The sequence below is a fragment of the Erinaceus europaeus genome, chromosome 7, assembly GCF_950295315.1.
Source record: "Erinaceus europaeus chromosome 7, mEriEur2.1, whole genome shotgun sequence".
NCBI lineage: Eukaryota > Metazoa > Chordata > Mammalia > Eulipotyphla > Erinaceidae > Erinaceus > Erinaceus europaeus.
The window spans coordinates 99,197,955-99,216,330 of record NC_080168.1 but is presented as its reverse complement, the minus strand read 5'-3'; positions in this window follow the sequence as shown (position 1 = coordinate 99,216,330).

Genomic DNA, 18,376 nt, shown 5'->3' with positions numbered 1-18,376 from the left:
GAAGACAGCAGCAGGAGCGGTGGCTTTAAAGCCCCAGGAATGTAGTAAAGAGAGTCTTGTGTGTTTTTAACAGTCACAGAATAGGGGAGAAAGTGGACAGCCAACATGGACAGGAAGTCAGGAGATTAGGGCTTCCGTCCTGGTGCTACCACTGTTTGGCTGTGTAGCCTCAAGAAGGGTACCGCCTTCTCTTGACCTTGCCTTCTTATGAATCACACAAAGAGTCTGCGAGCTCTGCTGTTGTATTGGTTATTCCTTTAGCTCTCTTGTGGAACCTGGGGTCAGTCTTCCCTGAAACTCCAGGGCAGTTCATCTGAAGGGGTTGCCTTTTCCCCAAGAAGAAAGCAAGCTGAGAATGGGGGTAGACAAGGCATGAGACTTGTCTGTCCCTTTCTGCAAAATTGACAGCAAAGCCCTTTCCAGGTCTCCTCCCTCTGGCACTGGAGAAAGACCGTGGCAAGATAGGATGGTGATCTAAAGCACAGACTTTGGAGCCAAGCTTTCTTGGATCTGACCCCGGGTCATCTATAAGGAACTGTGAGATTTCTTTTGGACTTCTCTGAGTCTCCCCATGGTATCTCCATGTGGAAAGTGATGGCCGGGAGATCTCTTAAAGTTGAACAAGAGGGCATAGTACAGTACCTACCACTCCATTAGAGGTAGCCAAAGAAGTCAACAATAACCACAGAAAGATGTTTTATGGGCACTGACCTTTTTCTATCAGTATACAGGTAGATAGATGGTGGTAGACATGGGAAAGAGGGCTGCCCTCATTTGTACTCAGGAGCCAGGCATGTGTTTGTTAGCAGGGGAGGTGCCGTAGTGTTGGTCTGCTTCTAATTCTGCTTCTAAGACCCCTTCTGTTTTGATCATCAAGTTAGGTTCGCTTGCATGGCTTAACACTGTGGTCTATTTACATAATCATTGTTTTGTTTGAGACCTGCACTGGTTTAATCCCCATTGGTTCGTGCTCTTTTTCCACTCAGCCCCCTCTCCTAGTCACATCCTGCTTTCCACCGTTTAATCCCCACTGGTTTGCCTGCTTTTTTCCTTCTCCCCACCCCCTATCCTACGTACTTTCTCTTCCTGACACTTCCACCTCGGGAGATATAAAGGAAGGGATTTTCTAATGAATAGAGGTTAGACTGATCACACTGCATTTTCGCTTATCAATAAAGATTGAACTGTGTTCCCAGCTCAGCCATAAGTTCCTGGTCTTCTGTCTCCAGCTCAAGAAGCTAGCCTGGCACTGTAGCAAATCACAGTAACCATGGCTGATTGATGGCATGAAGGACTGGGGAGGCTGCAGGGAAGAGGAACAAGGGACCCATTTGGAAAACAACGTTGATTGTACAATCACTTGAAGTGCCTACTCTAGTTTTGTTTTGTGCTTATCCACTATGCATTAGACCTTTGCCAGACCTACAACAAAATTACAGATGAATAAGCCCCTCCTTGTCCTCGAGGAGCTGCCTTTTGCCAGCACTGCAAGTCACAACCGAAGAACTCAAGTCTGGGAAAGGAAGATAGAGGGAGCTAGGCAGGTAAGGTGAGGGTGTTGTGATCTGTGCCTGGGACTACCCTGACTATAGCCCTGGAGGCTCCAGATCCCAGAAACCCCCAGAGTCCCAGATAAACTGGATGGTGTCTTCCCTAGTGAGACATGTCAGAGGAAAACCTGATCTAGTCTTGGCAAGTTAGAGAACATTTTTGGGAAGAAGGAGTAACTCATATGGACATGAAAATGTCAGCCAGACGAGGTCAATGGGGTTAGGTGGTGGAGAGGGTGCGAAGCAGAAGGAACCACGTTGTGCAAAGATCTGCAAATAAGAGAGGCTGAAAAGAGGAAAGACCGGGGCCTTGGGGGGGAAGGGGATAGGGCAGGGGTAGAAAGTCTTCCACTGCCACAGGCAGGTGTCACTCTGTGGAAGGGCCTCACTTTCCCCTGTGGGGAACATGCTTGGGTCTCATGTTGTGTGAGAGTGTGCATCTGAAAAAGCTGGAGACCCTGCTTGGGCACTTCTCACATCAAGGAGAAAACAGAGAAGACTTCCCTGGTTCTCTTCCAATGCTTCCATCCTAAATCAATCATCTGTACAGAGGACACTCATCAGGGAGGTGTTTGTTCTATGTGATAGATAAATAGACCTTTCCTGTCTGTTTCATCTCCCTAATGAGCTGCACAGACCATTATCACACAAGTGATTTGCCAGTGAGGATATGTCCATCTTAAAGTTGGCCAGAATGGAGGCACTGGTTGGGTCCTCAGCTGACTCAGCCAGTGTGGAGATTCTAGTTAGTTTGTCTTGTTTTTCTAAAAATGAAAAAGCCCCTTTCCTGTGTAGCATCATTCACTCTCCTGTGAGGGTCCAGAGAAACATCTGGACCCTCACATCTTCTTTTTATTATTCCCTAAGTGTTTGCTCTATAGGAACGCTCTTTGTCTTAACTTGTTTCTGTCCTTTGCAGAGTCTGTTCAGCGAACAGGCACAGTGTTCAATCAAGAAGGTACTTGTTTAACTTTGCAGCAAAGTGAATCACTTTGGGAAAGGTGATTTCTGGATTGCTAATCCTCTCATCTTCTAATATAGGGAGGGTAGGCACACACTGGAAAAGTAAGTTAATGTCTTTTTTAAAGCCTCTCCCAGAACAGAAAAGAACATTAAAAAAAAAGTCTTAACATCACTTAGCAAAGCTTTGTGAGTAACTCCTCAGCTACTATAGATAACGTTATTAATGTGTATTACTCAAGGAGAGGAAATGTCCTGGGCTACATTTTATAACAGGCAGAAAACTCTGAGTTGCCTTGCCAGTGCTTTATACTAATTGCCAAGTCCTTATTATTTTCTTAGGCATTTATTGTAGGAACATGAATCATGATGCATCACTCTGGTATTTGTGTGGCTGCTCAGTGTTAAGTCCCCAGGACCTCCACGGAGTTGACTTTATTTGGTTTTCCACTTCCGTTTCTGAGTGAGAGCCATATGAACTCAGATGTGAAGGCTCACAGGAGCCTGAGAGAGTGATCCTTTCTCTCGTTGTTCTGGTCAGCTGTGCTTGGTGGTTGTATGTAGGAATCTGAGCCACTGTAGGAGACAACAGCTGGAACTAGCCTCACTTCCTCAAGTTCCCCCTGAAACAATAGGCCTGGCTTGATGTGTAGGGTAAACAGGACAGTTGCAAACCTCTAGGGTGCTTAGAAGAAACGCGGCTAGAATTTTGGAAAGCCTGACATGTGCATTTTCTAACTTTTCATATATAGTCCTGAGAGTTGGACTGGATGTTAATCCATGGAAGTGGGGGATTTCCTAGAAGGCAATTCCTGCCCAGAAAATGGTCAGGATTTCAACGTCAGCTTTTTATCTTGGTGGTGAGCTTGGAGGAGTGACCCGTACATATGAAGGTTGACAGAGTTTGTTTCATAACCTAAATAGAATTCTGCTTTGTGAATGTTGGCATGGTTGGTCTATTCACTTTGCAAATCATGATTATGCTGGGAAAACGCCAGGAGTGATGTTTATAAATACTTAGTACAAGCAAAAAGAAATCAGAAGAGGGGCAGGAGGTGACTCAATGAGGAAAGCACACGCCTTTCTGTGTGTGTGTTCCCTGGGTTCAATCCCCAGTGCTATGTGAGAGCACCATGGACAGCACCAAAAACATGCCACAGAAGGTAGAGAGGTACTTTTGTGTTCTTCTCCGCTGCATCTCTTTAACTATCTTTAAGAAACAAACTAACCCAACAACAATAAACCAGAATAAAACCTGGACTGGGGAGAGGCTCAGTAGTATCATCCATACACAAGACACTGGGTTCGTTCTCTAGTACCACATTAAAACAAAATCAAGCAGAGTGGACACCACTGATATCAAAAGTATGCTGGCTGTGAACATAGGATCTTTGCTGTGTATCTTAGCTGAGTATTAGTCCAGAGAATCTAACCACTTGTGGTGGTTGGCAAAGGCACTGAAGTGAAGGATTTCTTCACTGTTTGTCACTTATTCTTTTTTTTAAAAACCTTATTTTATTTAGTAGGACAGAGCGAAATTGAGAGGGAAAGGGAATAGAGAGCTAGAGAAACAGAGAGATACCTACAGCACTGCTTCACCACTTGTGAAGCTTCCCCCCTGCAAGTGAGGACCAGGGACTTGAACCTGGGTCCTTACACATAGTAACATGTGCACTTAACCAGGTGCACCATCACTTGACCTCATCACTTACACTCGAAGCACTGAAGGTACAATGCTGAACAAAACCAGACTTGCTTCTGTTTTCCTGGTGCTGACAGTTTGTTATCAGAGACAACTGCTAATCAAGCAAGCAGTCAGACCAGACTACATAAAATGCAGCCCTGACAAAGAAACATACAAAGAAGGTCCTTAATCCAATAGAGGACGATATGACTAAGCTGAGACCTAAAAGGTGAGATGTAAAATACAAGGCTACTACATTACGTGTGTGTGTGTGTGTGTGTGTATGTGTGTGTGTGCATGTGTGTGTGCGCGCGCACACGGCTCCAGGGTTATCACTGGGGCTCAGTGCCTGCACTATGAATCTATTGCTCTTGGCAGCCAGTTTTTGCATTTTATTGGATAGGACAGAGAGAAATTGAGAGAGGAGGGGGGAGACAGAGAAGGAGGGAGAAAGGTAGACTCCTACAGACCTGCTTCACTGCTTGTGAAGCATCCACCCTGCAGTTAGGTAGCCGGGGGCTCAAACCTGAATCCTTGCCTTTAGTACTATGTGTGCTTAACTGGGCCACCACTGCCCAGCCCCCTACAAGGCTACTACATAAAAAGGAGGAAACGAGGGAATAGCATGCATAAACTTGAGTGCCATGCCACGTGACACAGGTAGATCACTAGTCATGTGAAAGCTGAGTACAAAGCTCCTCTGAACACTGTCAGCAGTGTTTAGTTGTTGTGCTGGTTGGGAATGTAACCATTAGCCGTGTATGGCAATTAAACACTTAAAACTGTGGCTAAGGTGGCAGAAGAACTGAAATTGTATTTAAATTTAATTCAATGTAAATGTAAATAGTCACAGTTGACTGTCATATTGAGAAGTAAAAATCTGTAAAACCAAGTGCTAATGTAGCTCATACTTGAAAAGGGGGAAAAGATACTGTTCATGAGATGATGTTAAGTTCATTGACCTCAGGACTTCATCTAATCACTTTCTCATTTGCTCACATACAGAAGATATACTGGATATTCACTAGGTGCCAGACACCAGGCTAGACCCAGAGATTTCTTTGTTAAGCAAGCCATTCCCTGCTCTTATGACACTGACAATCTGGCCAAAGGCAAGCTCTGAAGAGTAATAGCAATGCAACATGACTACAGAGACACGATTTTGTTTCTTCAGGGTTGCATTCTGTGGGCAAAACCACAGGTAATTCTCTATCTTAACTGTGAGTAGACTCAGCTGTAAAAGGGGAAGGTCACAGTTCCTCAATTCCAACTCTTCTCATATGCCACACTGTCCAACAATGCAGCTAGAAGGTTTTAACATAACGTACTATGTACCTTTTCTTTATACCAGGTGTGATGAAAGAGGCGCTTTGTATGTCCATAGACTTTTGCTCTTTATATGTAGGTCATTCATGGCTGAATCTGAGCAATTTGGATCCCCTACTGACAAAAAGTAGGTTACTTCAAATTAGGTTACAGCATCTTGGAGGAAACGTAAGTGACTGTCACTTTAGTTACCCAGTTTGTATGGTTATGATACTTTCAAACTAAAGAAGGAGCTAATGACTTTTACACATTTGTTGGGAAAAGATTTTTCACAAGTTAGTCAGTTACTTCATTTAAACCTCATTGATATTACTTACAGAGTGCTGACTATTATCACATCGTTGTAAAAATAAAATAAGGTAAAAAAAAACTTCCTGATACTCAATTAAACTCATTATACCTAAATATTCAATTCCTGCCAATACACAATTGAAATTGTCTCTTCAAAATAATTTGCTTCCGATTATCAGGATCTACAAAATTGCCCCCTCAAACCGATCACCTGGAAAAACATTACATGACAGGGAGAATGAAGAGAGACCTTTTCCATTATAATCCTAGGAGTCTCATCCGGGGCCTCCTTCCCTCCCTCCCTTGCTTCCCCCACCCCTTTCTTTCCTTCCTGGCTTCCTTCCTGCTTTCCACCCTTTCTTATTGGTCTTCCCACTGATTTTTGGCTCACAGCTTGTCTCCTCATCTTGGGGACTCACAGAACAAGAACCTAGAAAGCATGCCCTACCAAGCTAGTCAGAAACAGCCATGATTCCACAGCAAAATTAGCTGGGGAGTTCTTGAAAAATGTAGAGGGTTGGATGGTTGCTCACTTGGTAGATCACTGTACTATGCAGGAGGCATCAGGTTCAAGTCCCTGGTCCCCGTTAATGGGTGGAAGCTTCGCAAACAGTGGGGTAGTATTGCATGTGTCTCCTCTCTGTGTTACTCTCCCTCTCTGTATCTCTCTGTCTCTCAGCTCTATCAAAAAGAAAGAATGAAAGAGAGAAAGGAAGGAAGGAAGGAAGGAAGGAAAGAAAAACGATACAAAGAAAGAAGAAAGGAAAAAGAAGGACTTCTGGGAGTGGTGGAGCTGTGCAGGTGCTGAGCCCCAGCAGTAACCCCAGTGACATAAAAATAAATGTAGGAACACAGGTCCTTTAGTTCTACTGAACCAGAATCAGTAAAGGGGCCTGAGAATCTTTATTAAAAAAGCATTGCAGGGGCTAGGTTAATAGGCTACAATACTGAGGTTAATACCACATTATTCAATTAACATATGTTATACTATTATTCTTATGACATAATTTTCAAAGTGTGAAGTTGAACTGCCTATTTCTCCCCTGAATTACACAAGTGACTCTGAACTCTCTAATTTAAATTCGTCAATGTTTTTTTTCCCCCCCATTTCTTTTCTGTATGGATCTGGGGCCTCCCTTATGTAAGATTTAACTGCTCCCTGACCAACTTTTTGTTTTTTGCCTCTAGGGTTATTGCTGGGGTTCAGTGCCTACACAATGAATCCACTGGGGAGGAGAGATAAAGAGGAAGAAAGAGAGACACCTGTAGACCTGCCTCACCACTCATGAAGCATCCCTCCTGCAGGTGGGGAATAGAGAGGGTCATTCAAACCTAGATCCTTGCACTGGTCCTTGTGCTTAGAAATATGTGTACTTAGGGTACGCTACTGCCCGCTCCCCTGACCAACTTTTTTCATTCAGCTAGAGAGACAGATAGAAAGAATCGTACACAAGCCATAAGACCAGAGTCCTGCTTCCCCAGTGCTGTGGTACTTTTTTTTTAAAAGACATTTTTTATTGATTTAATTATAATTGACAAGATTGTAGGATAAGAGGGGCACAATTCCACACAATTCCCAGCATCAGAGTTCCATATCCCATCCCCTCCACTGGAAGCTTTCCTGTTCTCTATCTCTCTGGGAGTATGGACCTAGGATCATTTTAGAGTGCGGAACTTAGAAGGTCTGACTTCTGTAATTGCTTCTCCGCCAGACTTGGGCGTTGGTAGGTCGATCTATACCTCTAGCCTGTTTCTATCTTTCCCTAGTGGATCACAGCTCTGGAGAGGTGGATTTCCAGGACACACTGGTGAGGTTGTCTGCCCAGGGAAGTCAGGTTGGCATCATGGTAGCATCTGCAACTTGGTGGCTGAAAAGCATTAAGATAAAAAGCAGAACAAATTGTGTAGTAATCAGGAACCTAAAGGTAAGGATATAGCAGATGAGATTTGGAGGTCTCTATTTTGGTAAAAGCTAAGAAGTCTATTCTAGGTATAGTCTAAGGGCACCATGACTTTATAATTTTTGCCTGAACGCAACAGCTAACATGCAGGTGAGCTAACGGTATTGTCTGGGGAGATGGTGTTATAGTTGGAAATAGGGCTAGAAAGCTGGATCAGGGGAGAGAGCAGCTCCCAAATATGGGGAAAGTGTATAAATACCATTAACTGTAGACCCCATCGATCTGATCTGGGGTTCATGTCTATGCCTATTCAGCACAGAAGCCTATGTAACCTCTGCATCCCTGTAAGTCTGAGCTAGTATTCCATGGTTACATCTAGGAACATTCTAGGCTGCACTCATTCCAGGACCTGTCCTCCTTGAGTGGCAGAGTATGTTGAGCCAGCTTCCATTCAGAGAGTAGAGTAGTCCCTACCACTGTTGTTGTACGTTAAGGGCAAGGTCCAATAGCGGCCCACAAGAGGGTCCGCAATGCTGTTCCTGATGGAGATGACCAGTGATAGTGGAAAGAGGGATCTGTTAGGAGCTATGGTACTTCTTTGTGGGGTGGGACTCAAACCTCAGCCACGTTTGTGGCAAGGCACGTTCTTATCTGGTGAGCTCTCTGTTCAACTATTTGTTTATTTATTTGTTCACTGCATCTCATTCTTTCTTCTGGGTCAAATTGTATTCCTACTCAAGTAAATCCATTTGTGAATCTTTCCATGGAGGTATTAGTACCAAACACTTTTATCTTTGGCTGTCTGAGAGAAAATGCATTTTGCTATCATTTAACAGTGACACCTTAGCAGATTATAAAACACTAAAATAATTGTTGTATATCAGCTGTACTTAAATATATTATTCATTTGTCTTCTGGAATCCATTAATAATGTTAAACTCAGCTGTTAATCTGATTATTATTTCTCTTTAAGTATCCAATACCAGGGGCCGGGCGGTAGCACAGTGGGTTAAGTGCACATGGCACAAAGTGCAAGTACCTTCTCAAGGATACCAGTTCAAATCTCTGGCTCCCCACCTGCAGGAGGGTCACCTCCCAAGAGGTGAAGCAGGTCTGCAGGTGCCTATCTTTCTCTCGCCCTCTCTGTCTTCCCCTCCTCTCTTAATTTTTCTCTATCCTATCAAACAGCAGCAGCAACAACAACAATGGAAAAAAAGATGGCCTCCAGGAGCAGTGGATTTGTAGTGCAGGCACCGAGCCCCAGCAAGAACCCTGGAGGCGAAAAAGAAGAAGAAGAAAAAGCATCCCAAACCTTGTGTTTTCTCTCTGACAGAATTATCCTTATTGTTTTGGGTGATTGTTTGGATGTATTTTATTTTTCATGACCCAGGCTTATCCTTTCGGGCTTTTTTCAAGTAGAAAGTGAGAATAAAGGCAGAGAGACAAAGGCAGAGAGGGAAAGACACCACATCACTGTAGTTTTCCCCAGTGTAGTTGATGGTGCCCTTGTACCTGGTTAAGGTCAAGGCAAAACAGGCACCTTCCCGTGTAAGCTATCTTGTCAACCATTTATCTTTATTGTTACGCAATGTAGTTTCAGTAGTATGTGTTCATACGTGGATTTGTATTTAATTATAACTGTTGGGTTCCATGCCATTTTTCAATGTAAAAATTTGGTTTTTCCCTAAGTCTTAAAACATTTTTAACTTTGTCATTTTTGCCTCCAGGGATATTGCTGGGGCTTGGTGCCAGCACTATAAATCCACTGTTCCCAGAGGCCATTTTTTCATATATATATATATATATATATATATATATATATATATATATATATAGCATAGGACAGAGAAAAACTGAGAGACGAGGGGAAAATAGGGAAAGAGAAAGATCGACACTTGTAGACCTGCTTCATCACTTGTGAGGCGACCCCCCTGCAGATGGGGAGCCAGGGGCTCAAACCAGGTTCCTTGCACTGGTTCTTGTGCTTCCTACTATGTGTGCTTTTTTTAAAAAATATTTATTTATTTATTCATTCCCTTTTGTTGCCCTTGTTATTTTATTGTTGTAGTTATTATTATTGTTGTCGTCATTGTTGGATAGGACAGAAAGAAATGGAGAAAGGAGGAGAAGACAGAGAGGGGGAGAGATAGACACCTGCATACTTGCTTCACCGCCTATGAAGCGACTCCCCTGCAGGGGGGGAGCCAGGGCTCGAACTGGGATCCTTACGCCAGTCTTTGGCTTTGTGCTACCTGCGCTTAACCCGCTGCACAACAGCCCAACTCCTCTATGTGTGCTTTTAACCCTGTGTACTACTCCCTCCCTTTTTTTTTTTTTTTCCTAGAGCACTGCTCAGCTGTGGGTTAAAGTGGTGCAGGGGTATTGAACCTGTCTGGGACTTCGGAGCCTCAGGCATGAGAGTCTCTTTGTATAACAATTGTGCTATATAACCCCCCAACTTTGTCTTCTCAAATACCTATCTATCTTCCACATGCAGGACTTCTCATCCTATCTGTACAGCTTTTATCTCTTCTGTCTCCAGCCCCCTCTGTGTGTGTGTTCTATTTTATTCTTTTTTTATTTTTTATTTAAGAAAGGATTAATTAACAAAACCATAGGGTAGGAGGGGTACAATTCCACACAACTCCCATCACCCAATCTCCATATCCCACCCCCTCCCCTGATAGCTTTCCCATTCTCTATCCCTCTGGGAGCATGGACCCAGGGTCATTGTGGGTTGCAGAAGGTACAAGGTCTGGTTTCTGTAATTGCTTCCCCGCTGAACATGGGCGTTGACTGGTCGGTCCATACTCCCAGTCTGCCTCTCTCTTTCCCTAGTAGGGTGGGTCTCTGGGGAAGCGGAGCTCCAGGACACATTGGTGGGGTCTTCAGTCTAGGGAAGCCTGGCCGGCATCCTGATGACATCTGGAACCTGGTGACTGAAAACATAAGAAGCCAAACAAATTGTTGAGCAATCATGGGGGGTGGGAGTGGGTGGGAGGGATGGGTCACAGTCTTTTGGTGGTGGGAATGGTGTTTATGTACACTCCTAGTAAAATGTAGTCATATAAATCACTAGTTAATTAATAGGAGAGGGGGAAAATTAATTGTATGTCTCGAAGTTTTTCAAAACACAAACTGAATCTTTTCAATATATAGGCTGTGTAATTGATATGCAGACTCTCTCAAAAGCCTAGACCAAGTAGATCAGAAGCAACCAATAGCACAGCTATATACAAGATACTAGGTACTGTACAGCAAACCCTAACAAAAGGACTTTTCAAAGTTAACCCAATTACCAAATAATGTGATGATAACATTAACTATCCATTGTCTTTTTGAACCCTAAGACAGCAGGAACCTCACATCTCCACTATAGAGCCTCTACTTCCCCCAGTCCTGGAACCCTTGGATAGGGACCACTTTCCCATATGCCTCTCCCAATTCATATCAAATAATATTGCATCTACGATCACAACCTAACCAACACAACAATTGCCACCTCAACATGCTTCACTTCAGACTGTGTCCAGAGACTTCACGTGTGGAACGACAACCCTTCAGCTTCATTACTCGGGTGAGACCTTTCCTTTCATAGTATACTCTAATTCCATCTCAGGTGGTTCACTTTCTAACAAAGTCCCAAAACCTAGATATACACCAGTTTCTGTGAGAGAGAGCTTATGTTCACACGTATCCATAAACTACTGCAAAATATATACCTGAAAGCAGAAGTACACTAGAGTTTGCAGTGAGTACCCCCCCTAACACTTCCTCTCCACTATTCCAAGCTTTGGGTCCATGATTGCTCAACAATTTGTTTAGTTTCTTTTTTTTTTTTTTTATTGATGTCGTCATTGTTGGATAGGACAGAGGGAAATGGAAAGAGGAGGGGAAGACAGAGGGTGGAGAGAAAGACAGACACCTGCACACTTCACTGCTTGTGAAGTGGGTCCCTTACAGGTGGGGAGCCGGGGGCTCGAACTTGGATCCTTACACCTTTCCTTGCACTTTGCACCACATGTGCTCTATTTTGTTCTTTGAGTGGGGTTCTGGGTGATTCCTCACATCTTTCTAGTTTATTTATTTTTCTCCTCTGTCCTTTGTTGTTATACTCATATATTAAGGCTTTACAGTTTTCAATGATTATAGTTTTTACTTAAAGTCTATATTTGCTTATTTAAAAAAATCTTCAGGGGTGAGGCAGTGGCACACCCAGTTGAATGCAAGCTTGGGGGAGGGGGACTTCATGATCAGTGAAGCAAGTACTGCAGGTATCTGTCTCCCCTCTTCTCTCAATTTATTTCTGTCCTAGGAAATAAAGAAGGGGAAAAAAGGGTGGGGGGAGGGCATGGTTACCAAAAGCAGAGAATTTGTTGTGCATGTAGTGAGCCCCAGCAATAACTATGGTGGCAATAAAAAAAATCTTCCGTTATTTTCCCAAATGTTTCTTTTCCTCTTGATTATTTAAAAATACAAATTAGAAGGCTTTTTCAGATTGTTCAGTTACCTCTATTCTTAAGCATTTGCTTACCATTTGATGAAAGTTTGTGTCCAGGCACAGGAACAAAACAAAACAAAACAAAAACACTAGTATAACTACAGGCCCTTTGAAATATAACTAAAATAGGCCTACTAGCTATCTACAAAATGGAGGAACACCTCAACTCTTCATCTGCACTATTCCAGTCTTTAGGTCCATGATTGTTCAACAATTTGTTTGGCTATGTATGTTAACTTTCTTTTCAGCTACCAGGTTCCAGATGCTAGCATGATGCAGACAAGACTTCCCTGGACAAACAACCCCACCAATGTATTCTGGAACTCTGCTTCCCCAGATCCCTTCCCCACTAGGGAAAGAGAGAGACAGGCTGGGATTATGGATCGACCTGTCAAAGCCCATGTTCAGCAAGGAAGCAATTATAGAAGCCAGACCTTCCACCTTCTGCATCCCATAATGACCTTGGGTCCATACTCCCAGAGGGATAAAGAATAGGAAAGCTATCAGGGGAGGGGATGGGATACGGAGGTCTGGTGGTAGGAATTGTGTGAAGTTGTACCCCTCTTATCCTATGGTTTAGTCAATGATTCCTTTTTATAAATAAAAAATTTATAAAAAGAAAGTTTGTGTCCTTATGTATTTCTGAGTTCATTTTTAGAGAAAGATGTTTGCTATGGTAACTCTGGGGAAATTTCTCATGGACCAGTTTTTATGTTAATGTGTCATTCTCATATCATGCAAATAATATGAATCCAGAATCTAGTCCTAGACAGAGGGCCTCCTGACTTCCCACTTCTTAAGTGCCACATCACTAACTGCCACACCAAGACAGAACATCTCAGTGTCTAAATGCAGGCAGGATTTTGGATTCTGTCTTCCAGCATACATCGGATAGGATGTTTCCAGACCTGTTCTATAGTACTGATACTACGATTCTAGGGGGAATTCCATTTCTACTTTGAGATATCTTTTAGATTAAAAGCAGAGTCTAGATTAACACCTTGAAATTAAATGGCTAAGTCTGCCACATACCTATAATTTTGGGAAAATTACTTAACCTCTTCATGCCTCCATTTCCTCAACTATATAATGGGAATCATGACTGTATCCTCATGGAGTAGTTGAGTTTATCAAATGAGTATCTCTGGGCAAAAATGCTAAGAATTTTGCCTAACACTGACAAGTATTCAGTACATATTTCATTATCATTGTTTCTTGCTTTCAAGCTTACCTAAGTATTAATAAATTATGTAATGTGTGTATATGTAGATACATCTCAACACACAGTTTATTATTTGCTATTGGGGTGCATCCTATATATGTGATGAATTTAAAGGTACAAATATGACTAGCATAGGATTTTGATTCTGTTGGGGGAATCTTGTCTTTCCAAAGTGAAGGCATGGCAGTAGCAAGCAGGATATGGGAAGATTACATTATATTCAGCTGCTATATACAGGATTTGGGGCTCCAGACTTCTCAATGGTTGAATTCTTTTTCCTCATTAAAAGGTCGGTTGGGTTCTGCTATCCTTCTCTAATTCCCATGGCTGTCACTGCTAATCTTTACAAATTCATCTTTATTTTGAAGGTCATGGAACTCCAGAGATGTTGAGATGTATTTGAGCTGGCAGGAGAAGTATTTTACATCATTCATTCCTCCATACAAAAGGTTTTTTATTTTGCATTTTACCATTTTATTTGACCACACCAGCAAGTCTGTTCAACTGAATGTGGTATTTTCACAAGGAATAATGATCTGAGGGAAAGGGCCTGTTCCCAAAAGCTGGATTGTGGATGCTAGTCTTGGCTCAGTGTCTGAGGCTTATTAAAAGAGTGTTTATAAAACCACTCTATTTATATTTACCAAAAATATTAATGGGGAAAAGGGGCAAAAAAATAAAAGATGGCCTGGGATTTAAAATTCTCTGATATATCAATCATTACATAGATTGTATGTACATGAATAACCAAGACTTGATGCAATGCATCAACCTAGTCAGCTCCCAGCCACAAGTTAGCAAGGTTTCAAATGGACAGTCAATCTTCTCGCATTCCTCAGAAATTAATGAGAAAAATAGTCGAGTAACCAGTAAAATATTCTGGGGTTTAATGAACTGAAGAATTAGAACAATACTTGTTCTTATCTTTTAGCTTTCCAAATCAAGTGAACATTCTAGTGAACTGACATGCATTTGCCTATAGCTGTAACCAACAGTGTGTGTGTGTGTGTGTGTGTGTGTGTGAGAGAGAGAGAGAGAGAGAGAGAGAGAGAGAGAAATCTATCCTTCCTCCTTCCATTCTTGTTTTCAGAAGCCCAGCAGTAACCATGTACAATGGGGGGGGGGGTGGCACATAGATTATCAAAGACACTTACTATACATTAAACAGCCATTTTGGCAGGAAAGTCTCCAAAGGCAATCTTTAATTGGGGTAGGGGGTTTGTACACTCCATAAAACAATGTGCGAAGTGGGCATATGTACATCTGGGGGGAGGGTGTAGGGTAAGGTGAGGGGTTTATGATGCCACAAAAATCGTAAGGCTAGAGCATAGTGAAAAATCTATGACCTCATTCAGTTCATCATCAATAAGATGAGTAGTCACCAAAAGAGGGCACGATTTTGATTGTGTTAAAAATGTTCCTATACTGCAAGAATGAGCTGAGTAACTGGTTTTGACTTCTGTAAATAAATTAACTTTTATCAGAAGAAATTGATACATAGATAGAGAAGTTGGCATTTTCATGTCAGCTGTGCCAAAATATCATGAGCTTGGGGACTGAGTGGTGGTGCACCTGTTAGCAAGCAAAATCAAACCACCATCCACTGCAAGGGAGCAAAAGATGTTTATTCATGAATTCGAATCCGGACCAAGTGGTGACTGACAGCAGTCCACCAGCTCAACCCTGAACAAGGCCCAAACCACACAATTTATAGGATTTTTGAATACACTCAGGAGGGGGAACACATCACCTTATCAATCTATATCCAATAACATGCTATAGAAAACGCGGAATCCAATCATTTCAAACCTAGCAAAACGCATGATCCACTCAAAGCAAAGCGCGGGCTAATTTCAAACATTGCAAAACCACACAACCAATAGAACCTAGCCAGGTAGGGTCACCACATCCTCCCGCCATCAGCTGCAGCCTTCTGGTAAACAGCTTCCTTGTGCAAAGGTCCTGATAAGCCTTGCCTGTATGCGGGGTCTTGGTAAACAACTGGTGGCTTACTGATTAGGTTCTGTTTTTCTAGGGGAAAGGGTAAGGAATTTTCCATCTCACACTATAAGCAGAAAAGCAACTGTACTTAAAACTTTAAAACTACTGCATCTAACAGCACCCAGTGAGCACACACATTACTGTGCACGAGAGCCTGGGTTCAAGTTCCTGCTCCCCACCTGCAGGGGAGACTCTTCACAGGTAATCAGGCAGGTCTGCAGGTGTCTATCTTTCTCTCCCCCTCTCTGTCTTCCCCCCCTCTTTCTATTTCTCTCTGTCCTATCGAATAAAATGGAAAGTTTTTTTAATTTTTATTTATAAAAATTTTATTTATAAAAATTTGTTCCCAGACCAAATCAAATCTATGGGTTTTATAGTCAAAAATATTTATACATCTTTCCCATATTAGGAAGCTAATCTCTTCCCTGATCCAGCTTTCTGTTCCTTTTACAGCTGTGACATCATTCTCCCCAGACAATAACTTGGATCCACCTGCATATCAGATTTCAGGCTCAGGGGGAAAAAAAGACAACAAAAACTAGTATAGCTACAGGCCCTTTGGAATATAACTAAAATATGCCTACTAGCTATCTACAAAATGGAGGAACACCCCCCCACACACACACCAGCTCTTCATCTGCACTATACCAGCCTTTAGGTTCATGATTGTTCAACAATTTGTTTGGCTTTATATTATAACTCTCTTTTCAACCACCAGGTTCTAGATGTTAGCATGATGCAGACAAGACTTCCCTGGACAGACAACCCCACCAATGTGTCCTGGAGCTCCGCTTCCCCCGAGTCCCACCCTACTAGAGAAAGAGAGAGGCAGGCTGGGATTATGGATCGACCTATCAAAGCCCATATTCAGCAAGGAAGCAATTATAGAAGCCAGACCTTCTGCATTCTGCATCCCACAATGACCCTGGGTCCATACTCCCAGAGGGTTAAAGAATAGGAAAGCTATCAGGGGATGGGATATGGAGGTCTGGTGGTGGGAATTGTACCCCTCTTATCCTATGGTCTTGTCAGTGTTTCCTTTTTATAAATAAAAATAAATAAATAAATAAATATTATTTATAAATAAAGATTTAAAAAACCACCCCCCCAAAGAAAAACAAACAAATAAACATGTTCTTGTTGGATAGAGTAAAAATTAATAAAAATAAATAAATAAATAAATATTTTACCTTAAAACAAATGGAAAGGTGTGTGGAGGGGGGTTAGGGGAGGCATGGCCATCAGGAATTCTAGTGCTGTCATGAAATCTCAGCATTAATCCTGATATAAATATATATTTTTTTCTAGTTTAATTAATTTAGCAAATATGTAAACATGTACTGTGTGTCAGACACTGAGATATAATAGAGAACAATGCACATATATTCTCTGTTTTCTTGGAACTTAAAAGTTGTATGTCTAACCATCTATAAAATGGGGTTGTAGTAAGTACTAAAGGAAAAAATGTATGAGAAATTAATTATAAATTCTAATTTCTCTCTCTTTTTGTGGTTCCAAGTCCTCATTGTTATATGATGCTACTGCTCTCAGGCCAACTTTTTCATTCATTAAATTAAAAATATATATATTGGGGGGGGGAGAAAGAGAGAAGAGAGACACTGCTCCACCATTATGTTGTCTCCCCAGCTCTCCATTTATTCTGGACCAAAAACATGTGACAAGTACTTGTTACAGTGAAAGGATAAAGACAAATGATATATTAATATAAATTAATCTAGGTAGGAAAAGAGGGGAAGAGGAAGAAAAATTAATTAATTAATTAATTAATTAATCTAGGTGGTGCTTAAATTATGGTATCCCAAAAAAGAGTATTGTGTGAAAGGAAAGAGATCAAGAATGACAGATTAACATCAGTCTTTCACCATCTTTCCATATTCTCTACCGTCATTGGCTTTTATGGGGTCATGGTCAAAGGCCTCCTTTCGATCTCATTTTTACTCCTGACTTCCTCTAAAACATTCGCACAGAAGTCATAGGACTCCCCCCCCCCCCCGATAAATTCATATTATATCTTCCCCATTTAAAACTCTTCTGTGTTTTCTTCTTGCATTTAGAAGAAACCCTAAGTGCTTTGCTTTAACTGACAAGGCCCTGTATAAAGTAGCTCCTAAGATTCCCCAAACAGTACTTCCTATCCTTCCCTTCTGCCCTATGCTATATCCACTCTAGCTATTTTTATTCCCCAAATTTCTTTCCTTTTTTTTTGCCTTCAGGGTTATTGCTGGGACTTGATGCCTGTACCATGAATCACTGCTCCTGGAGGCCATTTTCTCCCCTTTTGTTGCCCTTGTTGTTTTATTGTTGTGGTGGTTGTTATTATTGTTGTCATTGTTGTTGGATAGGACAGAGAGAAATCCAGAGAGGAGGGGAAGAAGAGGGGGAGAGACACAGATAGACACCTGCAGATCTGCTTCACCACTTGTAATGCGACACCCCTGCAGGTGGGGAGCGGGATCCTTATGCAGGTCCTTGAGCTTTGCTCCATGTGTGCTTAACCTACTGAGCTACCACCCGACCCCATTCCCCAAACTTTAAGCTTCTTCTTGCCTCAGAGCCTTTGCACAGGCTGCCCCACCCCTCAGGCCAGGTTTAGTCCTTGTCTTATTCCCTCGACCCTAAGAAGCCACCTGAACATATAGTTTAAAGTAAAACTTCCCACCCTGCTTTTTTTTTCTCTGTAGAATTCTGGTTATTCCCTCATCACTGCTATCCTAGTGTGTAACATATGTTCTTGTTTGTCTACTGCTTGTCTTTCTCTGTGACTAAACTGTAGGCTCTAGGAAGGCCGAATCTAGTTACGTTTACACACTGTAGCCTATCGCTTGATGCTGACGAGGTGTCCAGTGACCATTTGTTGAAGACTTAAGTAAACATTTGAACTTCTTTCCTTTCATCCTCACAGACAGCATGAGCAATGGG